Source organism: Mesocricetus auratus, unplaced genomic scaffold (genome assembly GCF_017639785.1).
Source record: "Mesocricetus auratus isolate SY011 unplaced genomic scaffold, BCM_Maur_2.0 Super-Scaffold_4256, whole genome shotgun sequence".
Taxonomy (NCBI): Eukaryota; Metazoa; Chordata; class Mammalia; order Rodentia; family Cricetidae; genus Mesocricetus; species Mesocricetus auratus.
The window spans coordinates 112,072,557-112,088,810 of NW_024429182.1; the positions used below are offsets into that span (position 1 = coordinate 112,072,557).

The following is a 16,254-nucleotide window of genomic DNA, read 5'->3' on the forward strand; positions in this document are numbered from 1 at the left end:
CTCGCACCCTGCTAAAGGGAAACATATCAGGATATCATCATAGAAAAGGACTTTCAGTAAAGGAGACCCACAGCCCAGGAAATCTTCCTGGGAATTTATAATTACAATCACATGAATTGAAAATATTTCAACTTCAAAAGAAATCAATACTTTGAAGAGATAGCTAGAAAATGGGATAAAATCATTGCCAACTATACAAGTCGTAAATGGGAATAATCAGTACATTGAAGAGAGTCTACAAAATGAGAGAAAAATTTTGACAATTAAACAACTAATAGTGGATTATTTGCTAGACTATCACAGAACTCCTAAAAATAAAAGAACAGACACTTAACTAACTAGTACTCTAATGTGTTGAATAAGAAAGAAATATAAATGGTCAATAAGTATTTTCGAAAGTATTTAATAAACTTGAACACTAGAAAAATGCAAATTAAAGCATGCTTGAAACTGCATCTCATACCATTCAGAATGGCTACCATCAAGTAAACATTTATAAACAAAGGTGGTTGGAAGATGGGGAAACAGAAGCTCTTATAAAATATTGATGGTATTGTAAAGTGGTTTGGGCACTATAGGAATTACTATTGAGGTTCCTTAAGAAAATTAAAATAGAAGAACTATGTAATCCACTTATATGCTTCCATGTTACATACCTGAAGAAATATAATTCAAAGATACATGCATAGCTATTGCTACACTATTCAAAATAATCAAGTTGAGATGCCACCTTACATGCCCAATAATAGATAAAGAATGGGTACTATATATACCTTATGAGATTTATTCAATATAAAAGTGAATAAACTATGAAATTATCAAGAAAATGAATAGAACTAGACATTATTATGTCAAGTTAAATAAACCACACCCAAAATGAGAAATAAAACACTGTTTTCTCAATTGTAGAATCTATACTTAAATACACATATGCTAGTGAAGGGTATGAGAATAGAAAAAAACATGAAAATGGGAATTGAGGAAGATTATGGAAGATATGGTACAGGGGCTGCTGATGAGACAGTAATAAAATATCTGAATCATGGAAGATTAAAGATAAACTTTGGGAGAAAAGAAGAGGACCTGCCAGAGGAGAATGTCAGGATGAGATTGGAGTTTGCCTCATGTAAGAGCAAAGTATAATGTTAGGTTTCTGTGAAAATGTTGCAGTGAACATTTCTTTATGTTGGAATCAGAAGTTATTATTTTAAAGAAAGTATCAAACAAATACCTGAATCCTTCTGTGGCTTCATATATGCCAGCTCATCTGAATATGTTCCTAATCAGAATTTCTGTGACTGAGAAAAGGAATTTTCCTGGTGGTTCAGTTACTTACTCTAAGGGAATTTGAATAGGGGATAAAAAAATAAGATGCCTATGATACATACGTGATTTTTCTACATATATAGCATTGCTTTAGTTTGGCTGTGAGGGCCATTCAAACACTTGCACAATATATGATTTGATGTTAATTTTAATGTTGTCTGTATGTGATGTATTTAGTTAGTTTAAGATATTAGTAGTGTGTACCCTGTAGTAGGATTATGGGATTCCAGTTTTCCCTATTATTTTCTTTTTAGAATCCCAGCAATGAAGGTCATAATTCTCTCCCTCATTCATGTGTGATGTTGTTATGAGACCACAGCACTAAATCAAATAACATTCATATTGAGCAACATCTACAAACTGAGTCTCACTAACCCATTTCTATTTTGAAACTCATTACCTTAAGTAGTTTGTTGCAATATACAGAAGCACAAAATATATATTATCATTCCAAAAGGTAGGGAAAGGAACATAGTGAGGAGCTACTGTCCCAAAGCTAAACCAGAAAACCACTGAGCAAACTCCAATTCTGATACTCTGTGTGTGTTATCGAGGAACTCTTCAGATCTCCTACTTCTTTCAACTTTGTTGACTGCAACACACTTCTTTCTGTGTGGTGGTTCAACACCTAATCTGCAGCTTTCCTTAGCAGGTATCCCATAACTCTGGAATTTCCAACATGCAACACAATCCAGGGTTCACCTTTACTTTTATGAAATGATCTACCTGGGCTTTAATACAAGGATACCCCATACACACACTTGGCATCAGGAGATTTCCTTAATTTTATCAGGAGACTCTACTACCACTTTCTTGTATTCTTAGTACAAAATCAGAACCATGTGAACAAATTTAACAAGTTCTACTGCACTAGAACTAGAACCTCTTCTTCAACCACATTTGCATCATCTTTCTGTTGTTAATGATTTCCTTCACTGCATAAACATTCCTTTAATTTATTTTCACAAAACATAAGTTTAGTTAGATTGGGACTTGCCCTAAGGTTACTACTCCCTTAATTCCAGTTAGTATCAATCTTTTTGTTAAACTTTTTATCTCCTTGAAAACTGAATTTAGACACATTATACTTGCTGGTGCTCCTTTACTCCTCAAACTGTACATTTTGCATTCCTTTTTGTCCAGTTTTCTCCTTTTCATTATAGGTATACATAAATAATCACTAATAGCCACATAGCAAAGATAGTACTGGGGTATCTTGAAGTATCCTCTGCCAATGCCATTAATCCAAAACTTTGATTTAGTTTCAGGCATAGTTTTAGAACAAGGGCAAAACCCAGCCACATTCTTTGACAAAATATCGCAAGAATTGTCTCTAGCCAACTTATTGATATTCTTTCCATCTGGAAATGAGAAAAAGAAAACCTAGAAAATGAGGCCATGAATTTGAGAGAGAGCAAGAAGGGATATAAGGCAGGGTCTGAAGGGAGAAAAGAGAAGGGGAGAAAGAAATGATATGATTATATTAATTTCAAAAATTAAACAAATAGTTTCATTAAAAGTAAGAAAAACATACCATAATATTTTTAATAATAGTAAATAAGAATAACCACTACCACTGAGTTATGTGGCTGCAAAAACTTAATTTTTATTCATGGTCTTATAAAAAGAATCCCCTTGTAGTCACAGAACATTTTGGGAGAACCAAAGTTACATTTTAAGTTTTAACTACTGTGTCTAAGGGATCCATAAAGCAAAAATGCCTCTGTTCTGCAAGCCCCTTGCCCAATGACAGATAGTACCTGAAATTCTGTAGACTATTGTTTATGGTAGATAATAAGCCATATGTTTTAACTCCCGTAAACAAGTTGTTTGACCCACATGTGCTTGATCACATGTGGATCAAAAATGTATAGTCAGTAAATACATCAAGATGCATGCTCATCCGTGATTGGATGTAGGCAGGAAAAATATAGGCAAGAAATATATCAGGATATATGCTTGTTCCTGATTGTATCTGTTGGTGAATGTGAATTGTGAGTTTTGCCTTCCTAAGATCCTGAAAACCATGACTCAGGGTCATTTTCTGGAAGCCCAGAGAGTTCATCCACCTGGCCAATATTTAATTAAAGCTTTTTTCAAATTTGACTTTAAACTGTGGTAGTGGTCTTATTCTTGACCAGTTGAATTAGGAGTTTCTAGAGGCCCCCCAGTGTGATTCAGACCACCCACCCTAATTTTAAAGAAATGTTTATTCAGGAACTCTAGGGCTATGGTTCTGTTTCAGGAGGCAGGCACCTTGGGATATTCCAAGACTTCCTTCAATTCATGGACTGCTGGAGTGAAATGCCATGCTGAGAAATGCAGTAAGCATCTACAGAGACTTCCTATTGAGTCATTAGATGATTCTGTTTTGTGGGATCCATATGGGGAATGTGGAGGATGTTTGACAAGACCCCAATATTCTCCCATCCAGGGAAAGCAGAGAGCTTTCACCCACCCACCTACCTAGTTCTCGTTGACTGGAAAGTTTGTCAGCATCCCATGGAAAGTTTTGTATAACATGTTAGGATATTTCATCTGTCTATTTACCAAGAGAGTTATGTCTAAATTTGTTTAACTTATATATACTTAGTAGATAATGGTCCTCAAACTTGCAGAGATATGATGAATATGACTCTTAAAAATTTTAATGAAGAAAGCTTATTATGAGAGTGATCCCCAGCTCCTAGAAGTAAATCTGAAGTCTCCAAAAAAGATGACATGGCACCATGACTGTGCCACCTGCATTGTGGTAACTCTAGGATAAGACTGCCACAGTGCTGCACCTGCCTCCATAATCTGGCCCAAATTATAGGCAAGCAATACACTAGAGAGTTGGTGCCCCACTTTACCTAGACAAAGTAAGATCAGCCCACTCCCCATGTTTTTTCTCCACCTGGAACATTCTGAAATTCTGTGTCTGGCAGCTGAAGACTGATGCGGCCCTGGTACCTCTGCTCCCAATATCACAAAGCCCACAGGAGCCTGGGATGACTGCCATTTTAACTGATACACAGGCAATTCAGATTATACTCCTAGCTATAGTTTATTCTTCTCAGATCTCAGATGACACTGACATCTAGGCTAATTATAGTTTTTTCAGTTCAGCAACAACAGGTAATCAAGTTCCTCCCCAAATCAACTTCTTAGCTCATTTTATATGTAAAAAGTAGGCATTGCGTTTTCTAGGCTCCTGTTGACAAAAGGCAGACAGGTTTGCCTTGCTAACAGAACTCAATTAAAATATAAACAGGTTTCAAATACACCTTTTCCACTAAAGGAACATGCTTGTTCTCATTGATAACTACTTATGTCTCTCTCTAGTAAATGATTAGATGGAAATAAAAAAGGTTAAAGATGATGCAAGTTTTGAAGGTCTAAGAAAATGTTTCAAGATATATAAACATCTGAGGTTGTAAAAGTTTATTGAAGTTCTGAGGGTCTCAGAAAATTATTTAAGATGTAAATGCAAGTTGTCAAGGTATAAATAAGTGATTTAACAGCTGAAAACTGAGCTGGACTCTTGGAATCCAGTTGTAAAAAGGGAGGAGGAATGAGCAAAGAGGTCAAGACCATGCTATAGAAGCCCAAAAAACAGCTGACCTGACCAAGTGAGAGCACATGGACCCCAGTCATAAAGCTGGGGAACCAGCATTGGATTGAATCAAGTCTTCTGAATGTGGTTAGGAGGCCTGAGCAGTCTATGTGACCTCTGACAGTGGAACCAGTAGTTATCCCTAGTGCACAAATGGAGTTTGGGAGCCTGTTCCCCATGGAGGGATATTCTCTCACCCCAGATACACAGGTGGACTGCCTAGGCCCTCTAACAAATGATTGACAGACTTTGATGATACCCCATGGAAGGTCTCACCCTCCACAAGGAGTAGATGTGGATGGGATTGGGGATGGGTGGGGCCTTGGGAGGGAGGGGGACCTGGGATTGATATGTAAAATAAGATTGTTTCTAAATTAAATGAAAATAAGTGATTTAATGTAGGCTAAAAAGGGAAATGTTTCAGACATCTTTCCCCCTTCTATGCTGCTATTACATTAATATTTCAAAAGTTCAAAGTTTTAATATTGATCAATGGAGTAAGCAGGTGGCAAATAAATAAGCCAGATAAGCAGGTAGAACATTAATTACTTACTGTTTATTCAAAAGCTCAAGATTTTAAATTTCTTTTGGTTGTCTTCTAAGAATATACATAAATGTGCTCCTCATTGGGCTAAGGACATCTCTGCCCAAGCTGTATCTAGCTCTTTGAACAGAGGAAACATGTTCATATGTTTTAACTCTAACCTATAGCTTTTACTCGGACTCAAAGGTATGAGTCTATTCCTGTTGTGCAATACTCAATCACACTGTAAACCCAGAGACTGCATTAATTAAATCAAATCAGCCTGTGGTTGGGAGGCAGAGCCAGCAAATAGTTGACAGAAAGGAGTCACAGAAAGTCAGACAGCATCTGGAAGATAGAGATGCACAGGAAGCATCAATTTTAACTTCTGTTTCTGGTCTGTTTCTGTCTCATCATGTTTCTACTTGGCTAACAGACATATTTAAGCATCAGCTGCTAACTACAACCTTCTCCAAATGACCAGGAGCCCTTGATTTGCTGAACAATGATGTGAACCAGTCCAGCCAATGTGATTGTTCCTTATCTCTTCAGCTGCATCAGTAAACCAGATGTTTCTGGTGAATGCCCCTTTGCCTGAATCCCCTTCCAGCCTTTGACTAACATTCCAGCCTTCCTGCACCCTGACAACAATATCCTAGTTTCAGCAGGAAGTAGTTACAGAAAAGAATTCATCTCCTCTTGTCTCCCAACAGGCCAGAATTAGATGAAAAGGATATTTCCTGTCATAAGGGACAAAATAACCTTCTATAGTGCCTAATAGCATATAGGGAAAGGTACCTGTTAAAGCCAAATAGACCCAGATCTATAAACAGGTAGATAAATTATCTGAAATAATTCTACAATATGACAGGGCACTCATCCTTCTCTATGTAAAACAGAGAGGTTATCGTACAGCTTTAAAAGAAAATTATTGTGGCATGACAGATATTTGGGTCCAAGCTAATGATCAGAAAAGCAAAGCAGCCAAGCCACTAGAGAGTTCTTACCTCTACCAAAAATGGAGTGACTGCAAACTGAATTGTTCTCCACCAAACCTCAGACAGTCCTGAGCTCTTGCCTTATATTCCTCTCTATTGCAGGGATTTAAGGACGTGTGTCATCCAAAGTGCTGGGATTAAAGGTGTGAGCTTGGTTTCTCTTTTAGAATGATTCACTGTACAGATTCTGTACAGTAGCAGGCACTCAGATGTGTCTGAGTCACACAGGTTCATGCTTTCTGGTTTTCTGGACACTGAATATGTGAGAATGTTACTCCCTGTTGTGGACCTTCCTGGGCATGATATCTGTGTGTCTATATTGATCTATGTCTATGATAAGCTGTTTCTGAAACTTCCACTGCAAAATTCATTTTGGAATTTCTAATGGAATCCACTTCAAGTTTTTCAAATGGGGATCAAAGAAACAGTTTCCTGAACTAAACAAGTTAGCAAATTCTCTTAAGTGTATTCATGCCCGTAGCCTTCATGTCCATTAATGGAATCATCACAGAAGAATTATCATTAAACAAAATTATCAGCCATCATTTTCTACCTTGACAAAGACACTCAGTTGCATAGCTACAGGCCAGAAAGTGTTTAAGATTTCCTCAGAGGAGAAGAAAAACCTGAAAAGCACTCAGGGTCATGAATACTTCTCTCAGTAGGAACTGCAGTAATAAAATGAGACACATGTACATACTCCTCCAGCTCATTGATACATGAGTGTCAGCCTGACTATTTATGCTGCGCTTTGCACAGGATTACATTATAAGTGATGTGATAAAGATGTTATCTTTGATGTTTGTCATCTTGATCCTGGAGGATTTTTTGCCTTTAAGTGTGACAGATCCCAGGTGCTTCTGGAGAATAAAACAAAATGAAAACAAGGATGGAGATGCGAAGGAAGATTTTTTTTTACGTTTACATAAAACAAGATCCACTGATGAATGTCAAAGGAAATCTAGATGTTCAGTAAGTGCCTCTTTCAATTATTTGTGTTTATCATAATGAATATTGTATATCATAATGAAATTTGTGTTTATCATAATGAATAGATAAGTTGACCATCATTTTCTATGCCGATTCTCCATATTTCCCTCCCATATCACTAAGACCAAACAAACTTTTATTTTGTGTTGTACTGCTGATGGTTTCCCTATTTCTGGATTAGGGCTTATTTTGTTGCTCATCCCTTTATCATGACATTTTCTAGGGTTAATGACATATATTTTCCACCTTGTTTCTATAGGTATATAATTATTAACTAAAGTTCTCACTTGGTGTGGTCATGTAATGTGTCCCTGTAAAGGGAAGCCTTTTCCTTGAGAGAAGCCTTCCCACCAGCCTGGTTCCAGAGCCACATCAGTCCCAAATAAACACACAGGAGGCTATATTAATTATGAAGCTGTTGGCCTTGCTTGTTTCTTACTGGCTAGCTCTGACTTAACTATTTATCCCATAATTGCTAATCTAAGTATTTCTCTTACCGGAGAGGTTTCCGGGCTTCCTATTCCATGGCATTACATCTTGACTCTCTGTGTTTCTACTACCCAGAGTCCTCCTCGACTCCTAGTCCCACCTATCTTAGTTCCCTATTGGCCAACAGTGCTTTATTGACATATACACAGGACTTCCCCCATCATCTCCTCTCTTCTGTCTAAACAAAAAGAAAGGTCTTAACTTTAACATAGTCAAATTATATATAAAAAAACAGTTATCAAGTAAGAACATAGTTACAATATTTTGTCTATCAACATTTAGCAAGATTTAAAGAAAATGTCATCTATCCCATCCTTGTGAGTCCCAAGTTCTATATGTAGCTTATCTTTTATCATAACTAAGGCAAACTATAATTATAACTGTCTTCAACTCCATCAAAGACCACAGAAGGATAATATATAAACACTAGAATTGACAGAGACATCTTGCTACCTGAACAGTCACCTGAAGTTCCTCTGTAATGTTGAGGCATCCATTTTCAGCCCATAAGGCCACAATGTGTCTGGAATACTTCTCAGCAAAGCAGGAAATTTCAAACTGTTCATCTGCATTGGCAGTCTGTCAGTCATTTTTCTGTATCCTCAGAAAGTGTCGTAGACTCTTCCATGAATCAGGAACCCTGAAGGACTGTTTGAGTTCAGCAGTCACTTTCCTGTGGATCCTGCATGTCCAGTTTATAGAGCAACAGTCAAAGAGTCCAGACAAGAGCAGTTTCTTGCCCAAATGGCTAATTTTGCCATGTTGAAAGCAAACTCCATAATGAGTTTCTTCAATGCCCATCTCAGACATAATTGGTGCTGCCAGGAGTAGACATTTCTCATTGTCAAGAAAAATCCTAAACCATTTTAAATGCCATTTTCTGAAGGCCTTTGAAAGGTTTGAAGGCTATCTGTCTCAAATACATCTCTATATATCTAGAAAACCTAACTTACCTAACTATAAGTTTTGACTATTATAAGTAACTATCTATAGTCTGTATTTAATTATGCATTATGTTTTAAAAGATCAGTATAAACACAATACTTAATCAAGAGAAATATACACATCACAAAGTTGACTTTGAATTTGTATCAATAAATGAAAAACCATACCCATACCATAATTCCCCTTTTTACCATTAAAAAGAGATTGACAGTGATCATTAGCCAATGATAAACAACCCCATTTAAATGAAAACAAAGATTTATAAACAAGATGGGAATTAGGATGTCGCTCATTCCAAACTGCTTTGTGCTGGAAGGGGGCGCTATTTATACCATGGGGATCATGACAAAACTCAGAAACCTGTGTAAGTCCGTATTTTCAGCGTCTGTACGACTGCATCATCTTAGCTGTTTCAATTGTTGGAACACCTGGTCCACTGCTTCTGGGGGTCTTGGTTCATCAAACCACAGAAGCCTGGAAGGAATCCTCAGCTTTTCATTTTCTGTAGAAACATAAACAAAAACTCCTTTTCCAAGTAACATATCCTTATACTTAAATTTTGAAGTCAAGGCATTTTCAAAAGATATAAGTTGAATTAATTTAGCAGCATTTATAATCAAGTGTACTTTAGCAGTTGTTTCTTTCTGAGCAATCAAAAAATTGAAAAACACAATAGCATACAGTATCCAGACTCTGTGTATTTTCCATCTTTATGTGGCTTATTTATTTATCTATTCTTTTATTTTTATTTATTTTTCTCTGAGACAGGGTTTCTCTTTGGAAATCTGCCTGCCTTTGCCTCTGGAGCAATTCCTACCGGCGTGCACCACCACAGCCGGCTGTATGCCAATTCTTTTTCTCTCTCAATCCTAAGTATATTTTTAAACACACTGTAAATCTCTAGAAGTTTTTCTTCAAGTCTGACTTTACTGTAAATCTTTGCATTTTTCTGTCTACGTGTCTTATCTGTTAAAACTGTGGTTGTTTAAACTGCCATTTTTCCAAGATGGTGGGCATAAGCGTGACTCCAGCTGCTGGCTTGGAGATGTGGTCATTGCCATTTCCAGCTGTACATACACACCTTTCAATCATTAGCAGAGTCTCTTAAAAGAACCTTGGTTTTTTTTGTTTGTTTGTTTTGATTTGGTTTTTATGCTGAGTCAGGAAGACCCCTTAAGCCAGCTGCGTGAGTCTTTGCTTGATGCTAGCAAAACAGAGCCCACCTGAGAAAATGCTGCTACTAAAAATCTGTGCTTCTCTCCATTTTTCTGTTTCTAAAATTCCTTTAAAGCTTTAGTCATTCTACGTGGAAATTCATCATCCCACTCCTGATCACCATTATGTAAAGGGAAGCCTTTTCCTTGAGAGAAGCCTTCCCGCCAGCCTGGTTCCAGAGCCACATCAGTCCCAAATAAACACACAGGAGGCTATATTAATTATGAAGCTGTTTGCCTTGCTTGTTTCTTACTGGCTAGCTCTGACTTAAGTATTTATCCCATAATTGCTATTCTAAGTATTTCTCTTACTGGAGAGGTTTCCGGGCTTCCTACTCCATGGCGTTACATCTTGACTCTCTGTGTTTCTACTACCCAGAGTCCTCCTCAACTCCTAGTCCTACCTATCTTAGTTCCCTATTGGCCAACAGTGCTTTATTGACATATACACATGACTTCCCCCATCATGTCCCAGAAACACAGTGCAAAGTACTGAGTTCTTTTCTTAGGGGCTGCAGTAAAATGGTATTTCAAAGGTCTACTAGCATTTATTCAACTAGTATGGAATGCTCAAACCTGTCCAGAAATGATCTTGATTTTTGATCTGCTTCATGGGTACATTTCTTATGCAGATATTTAGCTTTTGTTCAAATAATCTATAATCATTTTATACCTGTCTGGCTATGACATATAGCTGCAATCAAGAATAGAAACAAAATGTTACTATGAAAATCATATTCTTCTATTTCAATTCTATTTATTTTAATTATATGCACAGCCACAGATTGCTTATATTAACAGTGCCATTATCATGTGCTATCTCCCTTGTCATGGGCTACAATTAAGGCTATTTCCTGTAGTACCTGCCAATAACAGACAGAGGGATATTAAGGTTACATTTCCCATTATTGAAATTGGTTTGTTGACTTCATAGTTTCACATTATGGTTTTGCCTCCTATTTTACAATTTCAAACACTCATCCTAAATTCATTTCTCTATTTCCTCTTCCTATAATGATACAAAATGTATTTGAGTATTATAGGAATATATACATGATGTACTCCTTGACTTGTATGGTAAACTATCATTTTTATTCATTAATAAGATGTGTAAAATTTGACATTTGACGTTAAGTAAATCATGACTACTATCTCCTGAATCATGCTAAGGAAATTGTCACAAATAAAGTAACATTTTGGTAACAGACATTTTAATATAGGACTTTGTAGTATCTATGAGGTCCAGCATAGTAGAGTTTTATACCTTGGGGCAAACACTGTATTCAGTTATTTATAGTTTATGCATGAATTAAATTCAAAGCAGAGGAAGATGTTTGGGACTAAGTATCATATGGCACAAATTTTCCAAGAAGAAATGGAAGTAAGGGGAAAGTTTAATGAAACTGAATTAATACAGTGTGTGATGATCACCACCTTGAATGTCAAATATATGGTAATGAGTAATGGATGGTGGAAAACATTCTAAGAATGATCACATAATAAACCATATTCACAGTAAAATGGAACATGGGCAAAATGTCCCCAAAGTTCAAAAGACAAGTCATAGTTGAGAAAGACCTAAGAATAAAGTCAGCGGACTTTGAAACAGAAGGTCAAGAATAAGACCTAATTGTGCAATGCTTCCCATCAGCCTGTGGCACCCAGAATTTGGAGAGGAACTTTGTCTCCTTGGAGGTCAAGGTGAGAGCATTTGTAGTTTCTTTTTATCATTCACTCTCCAGTCTCATTATCTGATGGGCCAACATGCCTGAGCAATATCATCTCTATTTATAATGATGCTGGGAATTTTATACTTATAAAACAAATAGTTGAAACTAAAGGTCTTTTTCATAACCAGGCTTACATACTTATATTGTATAAGATGAAAGACATCTAAAAGAATGTCTTAAATTTTTCTAAGTTTTGAGAGAAAAAAGAAGCATGACACAACATATGTTGTTTTATCTAGATTTCCGACTTTGTCTTTTTCAAATGAGAAATCTAAGTTCAGTATTTGTTAATGTAGGCAATGGCTCATGTAGGCATAAATGCCTCAGGTATATAAATATTTTTATCATTCAGATGTACTTCCTTTGCCATGCCAGGATGCAAACTGATAACTATGTATGTGATAGTCTTGGTAATGCCTTTGTTTTCATATGCTATGAAGATACTTGAGAATTTATTATGTGATATGTAATAATATTTAAGCTTAAGTAAATCATGGCATGTCTGTAAAATGACATAGATTATATATAATAGTGGCTCAATAATTCATTGAAATCCTATTTTGATAATACCATAAGGAAATCATAATTGTTAGTCATAATGTAATGAATATTTACCATATACTAATCACTATTTAGGTGCTTTACATACATTAATGTAGTGCCAGTGGACTTAGAAAAGAAGAAGTAAATATCTTCCAGGTTCTGGTTCCCAACCAATTGTGGTAGCTGTAGAGTCTCTGGCAGACATTCAATCTATGGATGTCAAGAAGTCACAAAAATGTGAAGGCAGTAGGGAAGACCTAGGGGAGCACTATGTCTGCACATAGTAACTGAGTCTTAAAGGGATGCGTTAAAGACAGGCTCTGTCATGAAGACTGCACCAGGGTTGAGGATAAGTATGAAGATACTGTAATATAGATCAGGAAGACTACCCAGGTATCACCCAAGTGTGTGGACTGTGAGTCTCTCATGGAAAGCAGTTCTGTGGTTCTTCAGAGACACAAAGTATGGAAATGGACAGGAAAAAATCATGAAAAAAAGCCAAAGGAAATAATGAGTGGCACTCTGGGTCTACAGCAAGAGGTCACATTCTGAGGATATGGAGGTGGAGCTGGAGAAGAGGTTTCTGACATCAGGCTGTAGCAAAACTAAGATTAAGTCTTGAGAGACTGGAATAGAAGACAGAAAAGTCACCACTGAGTCCCAGCCAAGTGTTACAGCTCTGGATCCCCCCTGTTAGCAAGTCGCAAAGAATGAGATGAAGATGCCTAGAAGAAAAGGCAGACATGGGTCATTGGAAAGAACTGAATACTGTTTGAATCTTTGTGACTACCATCAAAGGCAATTCATCAGAAGCATTACTAGTTTATCCAGTATCTTGTCAGGTTACTAGACTTCTGAGTTGATTGAGCATTTCTTGATGTGTGAATTAACAAACAGACTTCAGATACGCCAGTTCATCCGAGAATTTAATCAGAAGTTCTGTGGCTGAACAAAGCAACTTTCTTGGTGACCTCAGTAATTCACTCAAGTTTGGAATTTGGTTTTTAATGGAAACAATATATATTTCTTTACATTTTCATTCTTGCTCATTTGAAGGTTTGTTCAAATGCTTGCATTTAATTTGATTTCCATTTTGGCACTACCTGTAGGAAGTGTTCCTTGTAGTTTAAGTCTCTAGTAATGTGTATTCTCCAATGGAATTATGTAATCCCTATCATTTTCACTATTATTTCCTGTTTTGTATCCTACCAATGAAGTGAGTGGTTTTGGCTATAGTTTTCTCTTGTCTTAGAACAAGGTGGCATAGAGGACAATAACAATTGATTAAACTCCATGCAGATCATCAGAAATCTCCAAAACTATGAACCTCTGCCTTTTCTCTGTTGAGGATAATTCCTATGAGGATTTTGTTTTGATAGTATGAAACGGTCAAGCACAGGTATAACATATTAATTCACAATTATGATTTATCTTCAGATTGTTAATGAATACATTATAAATTAATATAACTTTTAAATTACTCCTACATTAAATTTGGTCAAACACAAAAACAAATATGCTGGTTATTATATACTGTTGTGTTTATATCTATCTTTCATTCCTAAACTCTTCTGAAAAAAATCTTATGTTTTCACAATTTTTAAATTTTGCAATTATTCTCTGTTCTTCATCAAATTTTGAATTGAGACATATGTGCATGAGTAATCAAAAAATATTATACTTATTTATTGTCTAGGACATTTTATTAGTAAATACATGGATTCACATCAATAAAATCTTTTCTCTAGTTGCTGGGTTCAACTTTAACTTTCTGTCTCCTCTATGGGAAAAAAAGGGAATTAATATGAAACTTATCTTTTAAAAATATTCATTTTATTTTATGTATGGTTTGTCTGCATATAGGTAGTCAGATCCCCTGGAACTGGAGGTAAAGATGGTTTGAGTGACCATGTACTAGGAATTGAACCTGGATCCTCTGGAAGAACACTGAGTGCTTATACACACTGTGCCATCTCTCTATTACCCTTTAAACTTCTCTTTTTTTGCAGGGCCTTGGTGGTGCACACCTTTAATCACAGCACTCGGGGGGCAGAGGCAGGCAGATCTCTGTGAGTTTGAGGCCAGCCTGGTCTACAGAGTGAGTTCTAGGACAGCCTAAAAACAATACAGAGAAACCCTGTCTCGAAAAAAAAACAAAAAAAAATCTCCTTTTCAAAATTTTTTATTTAGGTTAGAAACAATCTTGTTTCATATTCCATTGTTTTTTCCCACTGAATAGTACTCCATTGTGTAAATGTACCACATTTTATCTATCCACTCTTCAGTTGAGGGGCATCTAGGTTGCTTCTGGGTTCTGGCTATTACAAATAATGCTGCTATGAACATAGTGGAACAGACATCCTTGTTGTATGAATGTGAATCTTTAGGGTATATGCCTAAGAGTGGAATTTCTGGGTCTTGTGGTAGACTGATTCCCATTTTCCCAAGGAATCTCCATACTGATTTCCATAGTGGCTGTACAAGTTTGCACTCCCACCAGCAATGGAGGAGTGTTCCCCTTTCTCCACATCCTCTCCAGCATAAACTGTCATTGGAGTTTTTGATTTTAGCCATTCTGACAGGAGTGAGATGGTATCTCACAGTTGTTTTGATATGCATTTCCTGGATGGCTAGGGAGAATTTAAATATATTTTATTATATCTGTTATTTTTACAGTAATGTTTTTGTTTTGGTGTTATAATTTGCATATAAATTTTACACATTAAAGATTTTAACAAACATTCATATATATTTATATACATTATATCATCATGTTCAGTTTTCTAACCTGTACACTTTCTTGTTTATTCCCTGGTCACTTTCCAACACCCTGGTTTTGGAGAAAAATCTATTGCTTTTAGCCATATATTTTCTTTATTATATCTTTTATATCTAAGGAGAGATATAGTGTGATTGTGCTCCTGTGTCTGGTTTATTTAGCCTGATGAACAATTCCTCCCACTGTCTCATAGGATTTCATCATTCTAGAGGTATAATATTTTTCTTTTGTGTATATTAGATTTTCTTTGTCCATTCATCTGTGTCAGATACCCAATCTGATTACATTAACAAGTTATTGTGTACAGTGCAGCAAATTGCCTAGGTAGGTTGGTGTATAATGACTTTGTTTCATCTTCTATCACACTGAAGAGACCTATCAATGTATCCTGTTAAAATATATTAAATAAAAAAACATATGGAAATAAAAATCCAAGGCATTATAGACAGAACAACTGTGTACTAAATACAAAACAGCCAACATAACCTTTACACACTGCCGAGGTCCGTGTGGCATTGTAATTGATTCCCACTGAAACTTAAAAGGAAAATTACACAATGTCCAGAGCCCTGATGTCCTGCAAATTGAGGAGGGTTTCCTCAAATTCTCTGTCCCAGGAATCCACTTAGGTAGCAATAACCTTAACTTTCAAATAGAGCAGTATATCTACAGAATGAATAGTGATGGTATCCACATCATAAATCAGAGGACCTGGAAGAAGCTTGCAGCTTAGGCTACCACTGATACTGAGAATTCTGCTGACGTCAATGTCATCTTCTCCAGCAACACTGTCAATTGAACAATGCTAGCATTTACTGCTGCCAATGGAGCTAGTCCAACTGTTGGCTACTTCATGCCTGAGAACTTCACTAACCAGATCCAAGAAGTCTTCAGGGAGCCACCGTTTCTAGTGGTGGCTGATCCTAGGGTTGTCCTCAAAAAGGCCTCTTATGTCAACCTGCCCAAACTGCTCTGTGTAACATAGACTCTCCTCTGCACTACATAGGCATTGCCATACCATGCAACATCAAGGGAGTTCATTCAATGTTTTTGGTGTGGTGAATTCTGGCCCAGAAAATATTCCAACTCTGTGGCATTATCTCCCATGACCACCCATGGGAG

At 36.5% G+C, this 16,254-nt stretch overlaps 1 pseudogene; it reads left to right on the forward strand.

Moving 5' to 3' along the window:
- Positions 1 to 7,228: 7,228 nt before the first annotated feature.
- LOC110342356 overlaps positions 7,229 to 16,254 on the forward strand; it is a 54,599-nt pseudogene continuing 45,573 nt past the window's right edge.